The following is a 16,883-nucleotide window of genomic DNA, read 5'->3' as shown; positions in this document are numbered from 1 at the left end:
TATTGTTTGTAGTGGAATTCGAACACATTTTTAAAGAAGCAGTTTGTGGTGTTTTCATGATTACATGATTATATTTTAGTTACTACCTCCTTTTCTTTACCCTTTTCTGCATCCTGCCATCATGCCATTTACTTTTCCCTGGGTAACCAATGATAACAACATTGACAATTTGTGAAGTAGGAAATCTTAATTTTTTTCCTTTGGTCAAGATGATTGGCTGTAAGCTGTCAAGAAGGGCAGTTTGACCTAGAACAGGCTGACATCATCATCAAAAAGGCAATTTCAGTTACTTATGGGTTTTCCAAGAAATCTTGTGATTTCGGCTATGAAATGCAGATGACATGTTATATCTCTTTAATGGCATCCTAGCTTGGCATCTTCATCTTAATTCTTAGGTGGAACTGAACCATTTCTCTCTTTAAAATTCCTGTTTCCCCTTTTGTTCAAATGCAGTTACTAGAGTGGTTCTTTTGACTATGAGGGTGTTTGTTTCTGATGTAATAACAACTGGAAGTCAGTTTGGGATAGTGGGTTTTAGTAACATTTATCCATTTGCATATTAGTCACCTGAGAAAGGCAGAAAGTCTGAGGGCAGTCAGTAAATGTCAAAAGAAACATTTGGGAGCTTCATAGCAGTTTTCTGGTCAATGGAGGCCTAACCAAGAGATGAGTCTTATAGATTAAAGATAACAAAATAGTCTTTTCTATTAAGTAATTCATTTATTGTTTAACTTTTTTCCTTTAGTGAGGCAACATAAAAAATAAAAAGCATAGGTTTTCGACCAAATAAGTAAAGCTGTTTGTGCATGATGTAAATTTAGAGAGAAAATACAAGAATAAGAGTTGGGCATATATCCTGGATAAGAACATCAGTATACAAAAATTATATAAGTTCCTATTTAAACAAAAAATGAAAATGCTTTTGCAAAGAGATAATGTTTACACTAATATTGACAATATGAAGTCCCTAGGAATATATCTGACATAACAAGAGAGATATGAAACTCCTGTGGGGAATACAGTAAAGCTTTATTGTGGGACAATAAGAACTCAGAAGTGAAATGATACACCATACACATGGCTTGCAAAACTCAACTTTGCAAATGCTCCGTTTAATTAGCACAGTATCAAATTCCTGTCTGATTTGGTGGGGAAGGGGGAATACTTGACAATAGAGTCTAAAATACTTGACAATAGAGTCTAAATTTATCTGGAAAGACAAAAGGCCAGTGTACTTGGATGGAGGGAAAGACAAATAGATTGGCAAGAGTGGTCCATAGCTCCTCAGCATTGGTAACGTTACCTACAGGCTTCTTAGAACAGAATCCCAGGCACCAGCCACAGATCAACTGAATTGGAATCACTTTTAATAAAATAATCCAGAAGAGTGCGAAAAAAAATGAATTTTAATAAACTATTCCGGAAATTAAACTGGTAACTAAACAGGAAGAAAGGAATTATATTGAAAGGTATTGCTTGTTTTATGCACTGCATCCATCCTTTATTCTATATAATTTACATTTACCGAGGAACATTTGAAAAATCAGTGAAAAGGGATATTTTGAATGTACATTTTCCGAGGTGCCTCTCTTATTTCATGTGCCTATAATCTATGGATCTTCTTGTTAATAAGCTTTTCTTAGGTATCACAACTTTAGCATGTCTTTATACATTTCCAGCAACTCTCAACTCCTGCCTGTATGTCAGAACTTAATGATAGTACTGCCACTACCAATGTAGAGAAGTATTTTGACTCTGTACCCTCCCTTGTGACAGTGAGTAAGTTTTATTTAATTATTTTATAGGTATATTTTATATATGTTGGGGAAAAAAACTGAGCTGAAGATAATAAAGAAAAGGCAGCTCTTCTACTGACCACTTGGAAGGAAATAATTTCCCACTTATTTGGGATTAGAAGACCAGCTCATTCTCAGAGTCTTCTGAAACAAAATTAGGTAAGAAATGTTTTTCTTCATATTTTGAATAATTTGTTCTCTGCCTGCTCTGCCTCCTTGAAGGCTTCTCTATTTCTTTTCCTTTGGCCTCCAAAAGAAATACAGTTAGCATTTTCCTTGAGGAAGTTACCATGCCAGCCAGCTGTCAGCCTTATGATGTACCTGATCTCCCGTGTCAGGGGAAGCACAATTCAATTTTAAACTAAGTCTTCTGCACAACAGTGCAGCAAGGCTGCCAGCATCTCTTTTTATGTACCTTTCTTTGAAATCCTGCCTTCTACCCAAGCCAGTATAGTTTTATTTTTAAATCCTTTGTGTGAGATAAAACCACCACTAACTGACTTTACTTGTCTTTAGTTAAAAATCAATGAATCGAATGAAATAATCTGTAAGTATTTCTGCTCCTCTTTCTCATTTCTAGAAAATAAAGTACCCCTGCTTGTTTAACTTATGACTTGTCTAAACATGTTGAAAGCATTGACTCTAAGGCATAACATTCAGACTCTGAAAGGGAACTGTGACAAGTTCAGTCAGAAGGGAAAAGAGGAATAATTTATAAAAGGTGCTGCAGATAATGATGCCAGCCAGTTATTTTAAAATGCATCCATCTCACCTTTTAATGAATTAGATTTGTCAACAGCAAATGTTTTATGCACCACTTCTAATAAAAGTGGCATGCTTGGAATGAGGTGCTTTGAGGTTGGCTTCTTCAAAGCCTTAGGAGTATCTTCAATTCAAAGATATTTTTTAAATAATAGATATTAAAAAGTATATTTAAATAATATTAAGGTTGTGACACAAACACCAAATGACAAAATTCCAGAGTTTCAAAGCAGACACTGACATGCCATCACTATATTCACACAGAAACTGCTTTTTAAATTAGGAGTGCAACAGACTCATTTGGGGATTGTGTGTCAATTTACCTTTAAATTCTCTTGTTGTTTTGGTTGGTGTCACAACCTTAATGTCAGCTTTTCGAATAGGTTTCTACGTTTCCTTTGGTTTGGGGTCATTAAAAAATGCATATGATAAATCTAAGAGGCAGAAATAGGTCACACTGAAGTGGAATTCCTTGCTTCTCTGCTGTTGAAAAACAGATTATACCTGCCTCGTAAGTGGAAAAGTTAGCTCAGGCATTTTAGTAAAAATTTTTTTTTTCCAGGAATTTGATTCAGGCCAGTATAGATTGAAATGACAAAACATGAGCTATTGATATAATTCTGTTCACGATCTGTTCTTCTTGTACCTCTCATCCTAACCCATCCCATCTTGTTGTTTATCACCTCTCTAGATGTTGAAAATCACAATTCCCACGCTTAATGTTTTTTTCACTAAACGTACCGGGTTAAGCTTTATGGTTATTTCATTTGAACAATCCTTTTTCAGTGTATGTGAGTATATGTAAAGCCTGCCTTAAAACTTCATGTGGCAGTCCTTTCTATAAAAGACTTCTATGCAGATTTTCTAGGGGAGAGGGCAAAATCTCATTTTTTTTTTTAAGTAACTTGTTACAGAAAGTAAAATGTAAAGTAAAATCTGGTATGTTGTATTGTGTGTTAAAAAATTTTTCTATTACCCCTCCGCTCATTAAAGGGGCAACCAGGAGCATTCTGCCCGGAAAGAGCAAAAGGAAAGAGAGAGGAGGAAAACAGTCATCTATTCACCCACATTCCACTGTTTTCCTGGATTCTTAACTGTCAGAATCTCACAGCTCAGGTCTGCAATGTCTATGCTGAAGCTAGATTTTTGTTTTGTTTTGTTTTCTGTTTTTAAGATTTTATTTATTTATTTGACAGAGAGAAAGAGACACACACAGAGAGAGAGAGAGAGAGGGAGAGCGAGCGAGCTGAGGGGAGAGGGACAAGCAGGTTCCCTGCTGATCCTGGGATCATGACCTGAGTCGAAGGCAGATGCTTGGCCAACTGAGCACTCAGGCACCCCTATGCTGAATCTAGTTTTGATTTAGAAAAATAAACATATTAGAATCTGTCCCATAGTTGTCTTTTTCATCACCTCAGTTAGAGATACGAAAGAGTAAAAGAGAAGCAAATTACCTATTGATCTTTTCTTGCTGACTCAAAGATACTGACCAACCTAAAATACCACTTAAGTCTCAACTCCTCCTTAATTGAACCACCAGGTTTTACCCTTCCTGGTTTTTAGCAGTGACTGAACAAACATTAATCTTTCTTTTCTAGTGTACTCCACTCCATTAACTCTATTTTCTGAGCAGTTTTGAATTTTAGAAATTTTTAATTTTTAGTTTTCATTTAGGATAATACTATGGAATTTTATCTTTACTTCTAGTCCTAACTTTACTTTTCCTACCCACTGGGCCCTCCCATATCACATCATTATTAAATCATCACAATTCTGACAAGTAATATTCTTTCTAAGCCCATCTTTAATAGTGAGAGGGAATTATGCTGCATCGTGTAGTGGTTTGAAATGTATACATTTGTGAAGGTTTGGGCTAAATCCTTTAAACTCATTGAAACTATACCAGTGCCCTTGTTTGAACATCCTTCCCCCCCACCCCCCAGAATAACAAGTGGTCCTTTTTCTTTTTTAAGATTTTATTTTTAAGTAATCTCTACACCCTACACTGGGGCTCGAACTCACAACCCCAAGATCGAGAGTTGCATGCTCCACTAACGGAGCCAGCCACCCACCTGTGAACAAATTTTTAAAAACATAACTATTGTTAATACTAATACTAGTTCTGATTTGGATTTGATACGAATGAACAGTTTTAAACAAAAATGGCTGTTTCTAAATTCAGAGGAAGCTATTCAAATAAATGAATTAGAACTCACTGTATACCTACAATATAAAAAAGTTTTCTGGCAGAGAAACGAAATATTCTTTTTAAATATTATAAGCCAAGCCAGCTTCATGCAAATTCATTTAGAGCAGTTTCAGATTTATATATTTAATAAAGCTAGGTAGTGGATCTAACTTACGTGTTTAATGTCCTTCAATGAACAGTGATGGTCTAGTGACTGTCTGAGAAAGAATGATGAAATTTTATTTAGTGTTTCTGCTGTATCAGTCAGTTCTACTTTCTAATGGGTTGCAGTATGTGCTTTTAATAGTTTTCTGTAATATTTTTTGAATGCTTTCTATATGCCGGCAACTATTTTACATATATCTATGGATTATCTCATGTAATCCTCATAACGACACTTTAATGACCTTGCTATTTTATAGGTGTAGTAGAGGCTCACAAGAAGGTTGTAAAACTAGTAAGTAGGGCAGCTCGAAGTCACACACCAGCAGGGTGACTCCAGAGCTTACATACTAAACCCTCACTACTCAAAATGTGGTCCTTGGGCCACAGGGACCCATTACCTGGGAACTTGTTAGAAATGGAAAATCTCAAGCTCCACCCCAGACCTATTGAAAATCTACATTTTTAATAAGATTTCTAGGTTATTCGTTCATTGCATTTGAGAGCATGATTCTAAACCACTATGCTCTCCTGCCCTTATATACAGAATGAATTTTTTAAAAACTGATTTCTGGTTTTTTCTGCAGTGTAATGCTGAATTGTCATCTTTATACTATTTGGGGTATTCCTATCCTATATAAAGTATATTATAATGAAATCTGATAAGTATATATGAGCAGGGATCCTATGTAAACCCAAGTCACCTTAAAATCAGTTGTGTAAAGAATAGGAGGGGCATCTGGGTGGCTCATTTGGTTAGGTGTGCAACTTTTGAGTTTGGCTCAGGTCATGATCCCACAGTTGTGAGGTGGAGACCCATGTCAGGCTTCAGCTGGGCGTGAAGCCTGCTTAAGATTCTCTTTCTCTGTCTCTTGGAAGAAAGAAAGAAAGAGAGAGACAGAGAGAGCGAAAGAGAAAGAAAAAAAAAAAGCAAGCAGGGTGGGAAACCTTCCAGAGTGTAAACAGCAGGAAATCTTTCTCTCCACAAAGCAGCTAACTTCTTCAAGGGCTGAGACTTTCCTAAATTACTGTGTAGTACAGTGAGTACGAACTCTAGAGACTGGCTGCCTGTTTCAGCTCCTATTTCTAGTTTTTGGGACCTCAGGAAAGTTAAACAGCTCTCTGTACCTCAGCTTCATCACTGGGGAAATTAGGCCTACATGATACTTACTATACAGGATTACTGTCAATATGAAATGAGTAAGCCATGCAAAGGATCTAGAACAGAGTCTGATATGAGGCAAGTGAATAAACGTTAGCTTCTATACCTTACTGTTGTTAGCTATCATTTCTTTTTTTTTCTTTTTTTTTTAAAGATTTTATTTTATTTATTTATTTGACAGAGAGATTACAAGTAGGCAGAGAGGCAGGCAGAGAGAGAGAGGAGGAAGCAGGCTCCCTGCCGAGCAGAGAGCCCGATGCGGGACTCGATCCCAGGACCCTGAGATCATGACCTGAGCTGAAGGCAGCGGCTTAACCCACTGAGCCACCCAGGCGCCCCATATCATTTCTATCTTAAAATATCTCATACTTCTTGGTTATCAGTTGGTAAAAAATTAGCAAATATTCTTGTTAGCAGAACTCACCTCATAAAGGGGTATCTTTGCTGTTAAGAGCCCAAACCAAAAACTTCAGTATTTGTGTTTTTCTGAAAAATGTCTCACTGACTCATTTCCTGGCCTGTGAGTACTGCTAAATGCCATTTGATCGTGGTACTTAACCAGTTAAGTCCAGTGAAATCAATTCAAAATTATAATGAAATGTGTTAACATAATGAATTTTTAAATATATGTGCTTTTAAACTGAAAAAAGATAATGAGGATTATAAGCTCGTTTGGCTAGCCACTTGCATAATTAATACAGAAAAATTAAGTGGATAAAGAATGTTTATTTAAAGACAGTGCTCCAGTAGCTTCTTTGTTTCCTTCTGGGTGCATATAATTCTGAAATTAATCATTATAGTCTTTAGGGGAAGTACTCAGTTAACTTTTCAAGAGTATATCTAATGTGTGAAGTGAGATTGCATGTTCCTGGAAAGTAAGTGCTATTTTGAGAGCTTATTTGTGAAAGGCACTGAGATAAAAATAGTTGGTGAAAAGAATGCCCTGAGAAACTTCTAAATTGCCAATTCCAAGACCCACACGTAGAGAGTTCTCTTCACCAGGCCTGGGATGAGGCCCAGGTATTTGAATTTCTAACAGTGGGGAGGGTAGTTCTGCTTCAATTAGTCTTGAAGTAGACTTTGAGAAACACTGCACTAAAGACAAAGACATGAATTTGATGCAGTTTTTTTTTCCATTTTCTTTATCTTCCTTGGTCTTTCTCCCTACTCTCTGTTAGTGGTCCCATGCCAGTTCCTAAAAAAACAATTTTTTTTTTACCCTTTCTCAAAAACATCTCTTCCAGATTTATTCGTCATGTCTTTGCAGATGGTTCTATATAATGATCACGGGGGTCTCTTAAGCCAAAATGCAGGTGCTTACATCAAGTTAGAGTCTGTGGGTGCATTAAAAAATAAAGAAGAAAAAAAAAGGAATATAGTAGAGTAGGAAATATCAAAGCTAGCATTAAGGGTAAGCAATGTTTCATGAAACTTTCAAGATAGGTGTGTACACACGTACATGAGATTAGAATGCACTTTTTAACCATGGGTCATAGTCTAAAAATTTTGAAAGATACTTTTTGAATTCTGGGCCGTTGACTTCAGTGTGACATTAGGAGCTATGTTTTCTCATGCATTCCCCTTATATATTGCCTCCATCTCTATCCCAGACATTTCCATTTGTATAATACACTCAAAATCATCTGTGTAAAACTATATTTGCTATGCTGTCCTATCACCATTTAACTCCTATATTTAAAAAAAAAAAATCTATTCGTAACTGTCATCCAGATGAGACTTTCAGAATTTCCTTTGTAATAATTAGCTCTTTTTACGTAAACTGTCATGTAGCCTCATCTCACTACCCTGTTCTGTCCTTAGGCCCTAACCAACAAAAAAGTTTACGGGGACTGAACTAATAACCCACTCCTCAGCTAGCTTCTGTAAGGCTAGCGTGGACATGCACTGAATGATATCTCTAACAGTCTCAGCAAGACTGTTAGGAGCCTCTGACCACAAGCATGCCCTGCTCTGTGTGATGCCCATCTCGCTTTCTTAGCCACTGTCATAATTGGTCTTTTCCTCCACTGAGTTTTACTGCCCAGGAAGACCCCTCACCTTGGTTTCACTCTTTGCCAGCTTCTTTTTTTTTTTTTAATTTTTTATTTTTTATAAATATATATTTTTATCCCCAGGGATACAGGTCTGTGAATCACCAGGTTTACACACTTCACAGCACTCACCAAAGCACATACCCTCCCCAATGTCCATAATCCCACCCCCTTCTCCCAACCTCCCTCCCCCCAGCAACCCTCAGTTTGTTTTGTAAGATTAAGAGTCACTTATGGTTTGTCTCCCTCCCAATCCCATCTTGTTTCATTGATTCTTCTTCTACCCACTTAAGCCCCCATGTTGCATCACCACTTCCTCATATCAGGGAGATCATATGATAGTTGTCTTTCTCTGCTTGACTTATTTCGCTAAGCATGATACGCTCTAGTTCCATCCATGTTGTCACAAATGGCAAGATTTCATTTCTTTTGATGGCTGCATAGTATTCCATTGTGTATATATACCACATCTTCTTGATCCATTCATCCGTTGATGGACATCTAGGTTCTTTCCATAGTTTGGCTATTGTGGACATTGCTGCTATAAACATTCGGGTGCACGTGCCCCTTTGGATCACTACGTTTGTATCTTTAGGGTAAATACCCAATAGTGCAATTGCTGGGTCATAGGGCAGTTCTATTTTCAACATTTTGAGGAACCTCCATGCTGTTTTCCAGAGTGGCTGCACCAGCTTGCATTCTTTGCCAGCTTCTAATAACACATCCACAAGTTACCTTTCTCTTAGGGTGCTTTATAATTTCCAAAGTGTCCTATTTGGTTTCTCTGATCACCTGGGTTTAAAATCAAAGCTTATTTACACTGGGATTTGTAACACCTGCCTGGTTTTCTTTCAGCTATAATTGCCTTTTTCATTCAATAATCCCTAGCTATGTATATTCTGAAAAGTCATTTCAAAAGTCATCTTCTTTACTTGTGGCTCATCCTCCCTATTCTTCATCACCTTCATGTGGATTAATTCACTGTCCTGATTGATCTTCCTACCTCTGTTATCTCAAACCTTCTTAACACTCGATTTGAAAATCATTTTTACAACATTAGTTGGTATTGCCTTAGTAAAACAAACACCAAAACCAAAAACTCTGACTCACTGTTTTGAATAGGATAAAATTCAAATATTTTCTTTCTAGGGGGAAAAAAAGGCTTTAGCACACCTCTTCAGTTTTTTGTTTGTTTGTTTGTTTTAAATAATCCATAGCATACGTCTTCAGTTTTTTTGTTTGTTTTAAATAAGCTCTAAGCCCAACATTATGTTTGAATTCATAACCTTGAGATCAAGAGTTGCATGCTGTATGGACTGAGCCAGCTAAGTGCCCCATATGTCTTCAGTTTTCTCTTTCACTATTTTTATCCATGAGTTTTCTGCTCTGCCTCCCGCAAATAATCCCATTTATGTTCTAGAGATGTTCTCATCATTTTCCTTACCATGGCCCGCCATTGGTAGTGGTTCATAAACCTGGAGCTGGTAGCTGTGGCTGGGGTTTAAGAGTGGGATCCCGGTGCATACAAAGAAATCTCAAGATGGAGATGTAATTGTATACTGGTATTAAGCAACTTAGTAAGAGCCCAGTTGTGAAGAGGAGAGACATAAGCAGGAGCCAAACTCATTCACTTCTCAAGTTACTATCCGGCCGAGGCTACCCATGTCCTTTCTTCACTACTTGTTGGATCATTCCCAGAATAGCAGAGGGCTTGAACCTATGTAGAGTGAGAGATTAAATGTCTTCAACTGTAGGGCCTGTAAGGCTATGAATTTTGTAGATCACTGGGCTCCTCCCTTTAGGAACGCTTTCCTCTTCCTTTTTCTGGGTGGCTTGCCGTCTTGATTTCCTCTGCCTTGAAGGAAGTTCCCATTGCAGGATTCTAGGTCATTCGTTACTTGTACCACTCAGTGGATACTAAATTAGTTGAGGTCTTATAGTATTTTTTGTATTTGTTTTTGCCTTTTGTATAAAAATTAAGACATGTTCATTATACTAAGTTCAAATAAATATAGGAAGTTATTAAGAGTAAAAATTTCCTTTTTTCGTGTGCCATTTTAGTTCACTGCCCACAGATTAGCACTAATAGTTTGTTAAATTTCCTTCCTGATATTTTGGGTTGGTTTGTTTGTTTCAAAAATATTTTACTGTGTCATGGTGTGTATATAGTTCTATAACCTATTTTTTTTTAATGAAATAATACAGCTCTCTGGTAATATTTTCATGTCATGCCAAAGAGGGCTGGATTACCATTTTTATGTATACATGAGGTCCATTTTATTTATATTATATTTTTATTTGAAATACCATGTATTCTGATATCATATCATATATCCAGTTTCATTTTCTGCCTTTTGTCATATTTCATCCGGCTTAGCATTTCTCTCAGATTTATCATTTTTTAATTTTTATTTTTTAAAGATTTTATTTATTTGAGAGAGAGAGCGGGAGTGAGCAACAGCGGGGGAAGAGAGAAGGGGAAGCAGACTCCTTGCTGAGGAGGGACCCTGATGAGGGGCATTGAATTTCCTTTGACTTGCTGAAATGAATTAATGTGTAACTCACACAGTGGGGCTATAATAACATCATTGATCACATGAAAATAAGATGTCTATCTGTTGAAGAATCAACATCTCTTGCACAGTCATATTTTAAGAGTGTGCCTGAAAAAGCTACCTTTAATACTTAGGTGCAAAAGGTACATTTGTGTACCACTCTGTGAAACTTTACTTTTCACTTAGATCCGGTGGCTGTTCTAAATTTATTTCTCTCATTTACAATTATGAGTTTTCTTGTTCATATATAAAAGGTGAATCAATAGCCGTTAATGTATTGGCTCCATTAATAGAACTTTTCAGCAGTTAGATAGTGCCAGTTTTACATCAGTATCCTTGGATACTTCTAATGAAAAAGGAATTAATTCCAATAATGGTTCAAGTTTCATGTCTAATTCATGGAATCAGTGTAAAACATTTAAAAGTTTATTTTGTAAAAGATTAAGTACTTGGCATTATTATGGATACTATTATAAATTGAATTCCAAACTGCAATATGATAAATTTTTTAGTCTTGGTGATATTAAAAATATCTTGTGATGGAACATAACGTCATAAAAATTTTTAAATAGAACCTGTGAAGAGAATTCACTTGAAATATGTTGTGATGACATGATAATTTGTAATTACACCCCCCAAATCTGCAAAATCTACCAATTTAACTAGGAGATGTGCTTGTCAAAAAGTATAAATGTTTATATGAACATAAGATTTATATGTACATAAAATTTATGTACATAAGATAACCAGCCTTAACTTTTTATGATTAGACTGCTTTTGAAGAAAACAGAAATAACTTAAGCATGGTAGTATATACTTTTTCTTTTTTTTCGATTCTAGAAATGCTTGAAACGTTAAAGAATTACTGTACTTTAAAATTGACTTTAAGTACCTATTATGATATTAAATATTCTTTTTTTTCTTAGGATTTTATTTATTTATTTATTTGAGAGAGAGAGAGCATGAGACAGTGTGCAGAGACAGTGTGCACAGGCAGGGGAAAGGGCAGAGGAAGAGGGAGAAGCAGACTCCCCATTGAGTAGGAAGCCCCACATGGGGCTCCATCCCGGGACCTTGGGATCATGACCTGAGCCAAAGACAGACACTTAACCAACTGAGCCACTCAGGTGCCCAGTATTAAATACTCTTGTAAAATTATTCTCAATTTTTTTTTGTGTTAATGTCTTCAAAATCGGTTAGAAATCTTTAATGAAAGTGTTGAACAAAATGGTGGGGGAAAAAAAATCATTTTTTGTGAAGCATTTAGGGAATTGTTGAAAACAAAGCTCACATATAGGAAGACCTTGAAATGTATCCCCATGAAATTAAAGGAGAAACTGAACAAATTAAATGATGAGAACTCAAAGGATGTACAAGATTTATTTATTTTTCTTTTATTTTTTATTATTTTTTTAAAGATTTTTATTTGTTCATTTGACAGAGAGAGACACAGTGAGAGTGGGAACACAAGCATGAGGAGTAGGCCTCGATCCCAGGACTCTGGGATCATGACCTGAGCCAAAGGCTGAGGCTTAACAACTGAGCCACCCAGGTGCCCCATGTATAAGATTTAGTTGTAGAATTCCATAATTGTGTTTTGAAATACATAGACTTATGAGAAAAATCTCTTCATGGAACTTACATTTTTAAAAATTATATAAATTGATATTCTAGTTCAGAGTAAAGTTGAACTGGGAAGTCCTATAATTCTGTAGCATCTAAATTTAGCAAAACATTAAAAAATAACCATAAATATTTGATGAGGATTTTTTTTTTAATTTCAGAAATTTAATTTATGGGTATTTGAGATTTTTTTTTTAATTATTTGTCCAAAAAAGTCACTCTGCCTGGAGACAAAAATACCAAAAACTAGTACTTTTAAGAATATTTGGGTTAAATACTCATATACTGTATTATTAAAATTGAGGATATTCTTCATTTAGCAAAATTTGCTGTGTACTTAATAAATTCACCAGGTAACTTAACACCTGAGGAAGACGATATATAGGTATCAACAATTTACTGTGTCTAAACAATTTACTGTATATAGGTATCTAAAATTTCCTTGCCCTTGGGGTGCCTGGGTGGCTCAGTTGGTTAAGCAACCAACTTTTAGTTTTGGCTAGGTCATGATCTTGGCATCCTGAGATTGAGACCCTGTGGTGTTCTGCACTCTGTGGGGAGTCTGCTTGAGAATATTCTATATCTCCCCTGCCCCTCCCCTCACTTGCCTGCTTGTGCTCTCTTGCTCTCTCTCAAATAAATCTTTAAAAAAAAAAAGTCAATGTCACCATAAAAAAAAAGAGAGAGAGATTTACTAACCTTGAAGTGCAATTTGGAAAAATACAAAAATAATACAATTATAAAAAAGTACTTTCCTCAGAAAAATATCTTTAACAGATACAACTAAGAAATTGTTTAAAGTGTATGAAAATGAGGGATGCCTGGGTGGCTCAGTCAACTAAGCATCCAATTCTTGATTTCCACTCAGGTTATGATATTATGATCTCAGGCTAATGAGATCAAAACCCAAGTCCGGCTCCTTGCTCAGCCAAGAGTCTGCTTGAGATTGTCTGTCTCTCCCTCTCTCCCCTCCCCCCCAGTATGTGTGCTCACTCTGTCTCTCTTTCTCTAAAATAAATAAATATTTTTAAAAAGTATATGAAAATGAATCTGTGTATACTTTTAATATTGAAAGAATATAGGCTTTTTACTTTAGTGAGCACAGCTATAAGAATTTTTTGAAAGTAAGTTATTTTTGAAAATTGTTTTTAAATATTATGTAGGTCCACAGATAAAATAAAACCATTTAACTGGTTAATAAGATTTGAAAAATGATATAATTTTAGTTCCTTTCACTAATTGTTTTATTCTAAATCACATCTTGGTTTGGGTGATCCCCTCTACAAATTAATTCCTTCTTCTGATTTTTCTTTCTCTTGAGAATATGACTTTTCTCCCAGTCCTGTAGACTTAAAATCTTGCTGTGAACACTGACTCCTGTCTCTGTTTTACAAAGATTTGTCTAGTGATAGGATAGAAAATGAAGTAGAAGGAGATGATGGAGTTTGAAACTACACAGGAGCAGTAGGAAATGGATGATGAGAGATAACAGAAAAAACTGATCATTTGGCTGTGCACTTAGTGAGAGAAAGTTAGAATGTGGAAGACGACTCCCATTCAGTGACATGAATACCTGAGTTGCTAGTGGTGTCATAGGGACCTCAAGGAAGAAAGGAAGTTTCAGAGGGCAGATGATAAGATTTTCTGGGGTCATGTTGAGTTTGAGGTACCTGTGGAACATCCAAGAGAGTTACCCAGTATGGAGTTGGACGGTTAGAACAGCTGCTCCAGCATACACATTGTAGCAGAAGACGTGGATGTGGGTTAATCTGTCCAGTACAAAGACCAACAGGAAGAGAAAGAGAGAGGAGCTGGTAAAGAATACAGCTGTGTTGTCCAACATAGAGTTGGGGGAGAAACAGAGCTCTAATAATCAGTGGATTAGCTGTAGGAGGAATTTAGGCCTTGCTAAGACAGGAAAAGTTCCCAGAAATAGTTTATCATTTGAAACTTTCAGACTTAAATTTAACAAACTTCTAAGATAAAAGTCTTTCATATAGTTGTATAGTTGTATACTCTAACTTTTATTTTAATACTTTTCTACAAACTCAGTATCTTTTTTTTTTTAAAGATTTTATTTATTCATTTGAGAGAGAGACAGTGAGAGAGAGAGAGCATGAGCGAGGAGAAGGTCAGAGGGAGAAGCAGACTCCCCATGGAGCTGGGAGCCCGATGCGGGACTCGATCCCGGGACTCCGGGATCATGACCTGAGCCGAAGGTAGTCGTCCAACCAACTGAGCCACCCAGGCGTCCCAAACTCAGTCTCTTTATTTATTTTTACTGTGACTTTTTTAAAAGTTTTATTTTGTACAAGGACATCTTGATTAGTTTAGAGTGGACTTTTTAATGTCTTGCCAAGAACATCAGTTTTATTAAATAATTTGATACATAGACCTGTTCTAGAAATTTAAATATTCACCAAGTCAGCCCAAAACAATTTAAAAAAATCTCTTTTTATTTTATTCTTAGAACCTGTTTTTCAATGTAATCCATAGACAAAATTTTAACTTTCTTACATTTTATTTTTACTTACTAGCTTTTTCTTTTTAAAATTGTATCAAGAATATATTCTGGGGGTGACTGTCTGGCTCTGTCAGTGGAACGCATGATGCTTGATCTTACGGTTGTGAGTTCAACCCTCACATTGGGTATGGAGCCTACTAGAAAAAAAAAATGTATTCTGTATGTATACACTTTATTTAAAGATTAAACCATCTAATTTAAGTAGTTTTCCTCCTGTAATATATGCCTCATTATATCTTACATGTTCATTTTGATCCTTCAGCTTTGGTATATGATTTCTCTTTTAGTAGAAAAATGCTGGGTTCTTTCATCACAATTACAGTCATTGGTCTGATAATCCTGTGAGTCAATCTACACAAAACAAGAAGCTCACATCAAACTCCTGGCAGGTTTAGTTAAAATTAAAATGCATGCTCAACTGTAGAGATTGTCAAGTGTGGAAATAATATTTGTCCAGCTGGACAGCTTTCTTTTGTAGTTGCTAAATGAAAGTTGAGATTCTGTCTGCTCTTTGAAAGCTTCTGTGTCATGAAGGTAATTTGGACTGTTTGTGGTTTGACAGGGATTATTAAAATCAGATGAACTGAAGGGAAGCAAGTGTGAGAAAGCAAAATTGACACTGACACTCTCTATTATTTGCAGCTTGGATCATGATGACTATGTTGATATGATAGATTCACTGTTGAGATACGTTAAGCAGCAAATAAAGTAAAAAGCAAGTATAGTGATGGATTTTCTGATTTAACATGAAGAAATCCTATATTTATTTTCACTGATTGTTTTTTAAATAGATTTTCAGGTCACTTGATATGAATTTGCCTTAACCGACAACAAATTTTCTTTCTATTAAACTATAGAATTTAAAAATATACTGCAAAGACAATAAAACAGAAGATTAAATATTAGAGAAATAGATCACATGATTAAAATAATAGAATTTTAAAATTAGAAGGGTCCCTAAAGATAATTTTCATCTAATTTCTTTTTTTGTGTGTAGATGGAAACTAGAAAGAGTATCACATTTAAATATTATTTGATAGCTTAAATGTTGAATCTTAATTTTTCAATAGTATATTTTCTTACCTCTTCACAATTTTTTAAAAAATAGCTTAATTGTTGAGAAGCATTTAAAAATGTTTAAGCCACCATGGTAGGTAACTTTTTTGTTTAAAGATCATAAACAAATTATGTTATACTTATATGTGGCCTATAAATAATACTAGTGGCCTATAAATAATACTATGGACACTGATGAAGTAAATACCTCCCATAAATATAATTTTTTACTGAAAATGTCCTTAGTAGAGGGAGCTACAGCTAGGACGCTATTTCAAGATGTTAATCAAGGACTATTATGGCAGAAAAATATATTTAAATATGAAGAACTATATATGTAAACAAAGTAAAAAGCCTGGAGTTGTCTTATGCATTGTGGAAACCTTCAGTGGTATTTAAGCCAGGTAGTGAAATGATCCAGTTTCATTCATAAGACAAGAAGTTCAATGCTGATATGCACATTGGACACAAACTCTGTGTCCTACAGTTCAGTTTAATTCAATTCTGACACTATCTGTAGCTAACACAGACCCCACAAGTTAATGGCTCTGTCCCACAAGACTGCCCCACCTTACATGAGAGCCTCAAACGGCATCTCCAGGGGATGTCCACTTGTGCCCCGCTAACTACAGAGTTGAGGGTCCCACAGCCCCTTACTCAGGTTCAGTAAGTCATTAGAATGACTCACAGAACTCAAAAAAGTGCTGTAGTTCTGGTTACAATATTTTTATAAAGGATACAATTCAGGAAGGGCCAAATGGAAGAGATTCTTAGACAAAATGAGGTGGGAGGTAGGGGGAGACAAAGGAGCAATAACCAAATATGTATTTCTTATTAAACCATGAGGTGTGAGTCTTGGATGCCAGATAGGAGGTTTTCCCCCTTTTTTTTTTTTCAGCAAAAGATAATGTCAGATTTAAGATACTGGATCCACACAGAAGAAGAAATCAAATTGAGAGCATTTGGTTACCATTTAATATATTAGGGAAGAGAAAGGGTCAAAA

At 35.8% G+C, this 16,883-nt stretch overlaps 1 protein-coding gene across 4 annotated transcripts in view; it reads left to right on the top strand.

Annotated features, from left to right (window-relative positions):
* KIAA0825 (KIAA0825 ortholog) overlaps positions 1–16,883 on the top strand; it is a 410,058-nt gene that overhangs the window by 27,457 nt on the left and 365,718 nt on the right. For all 4 annotated transcript variants that reach the window (XM_059175470.1, XM_059175467.1, XM_059175469.1 and 1 more), the window contains exon 2: positions 1,806–1,955. The gene's annotated coding sequence lies outside the window, so the exon portion shown is untranslated. The remainder of the gene's footprint in view (positions 1–1,805; positions 1,956–16,883) is intronic.

Source organism: Mustela lutreola, chromosome 5 (genome assembly GCF_030435805.1).
Source record: "Mustela lutreola isolate mMusLut2 chromosome 5, mMusLut2.pri, whole genome shotgun sequence".
Taxonomy (NCBI): Eukaryota; Metazoa; Chordata; class Mammalia; order Carnivora; family Mustelidae; genus Mustela; species Mustela lutreola.
This window is presented reverse-complemented; position numbering and strand designations above follow the sequence as displayed.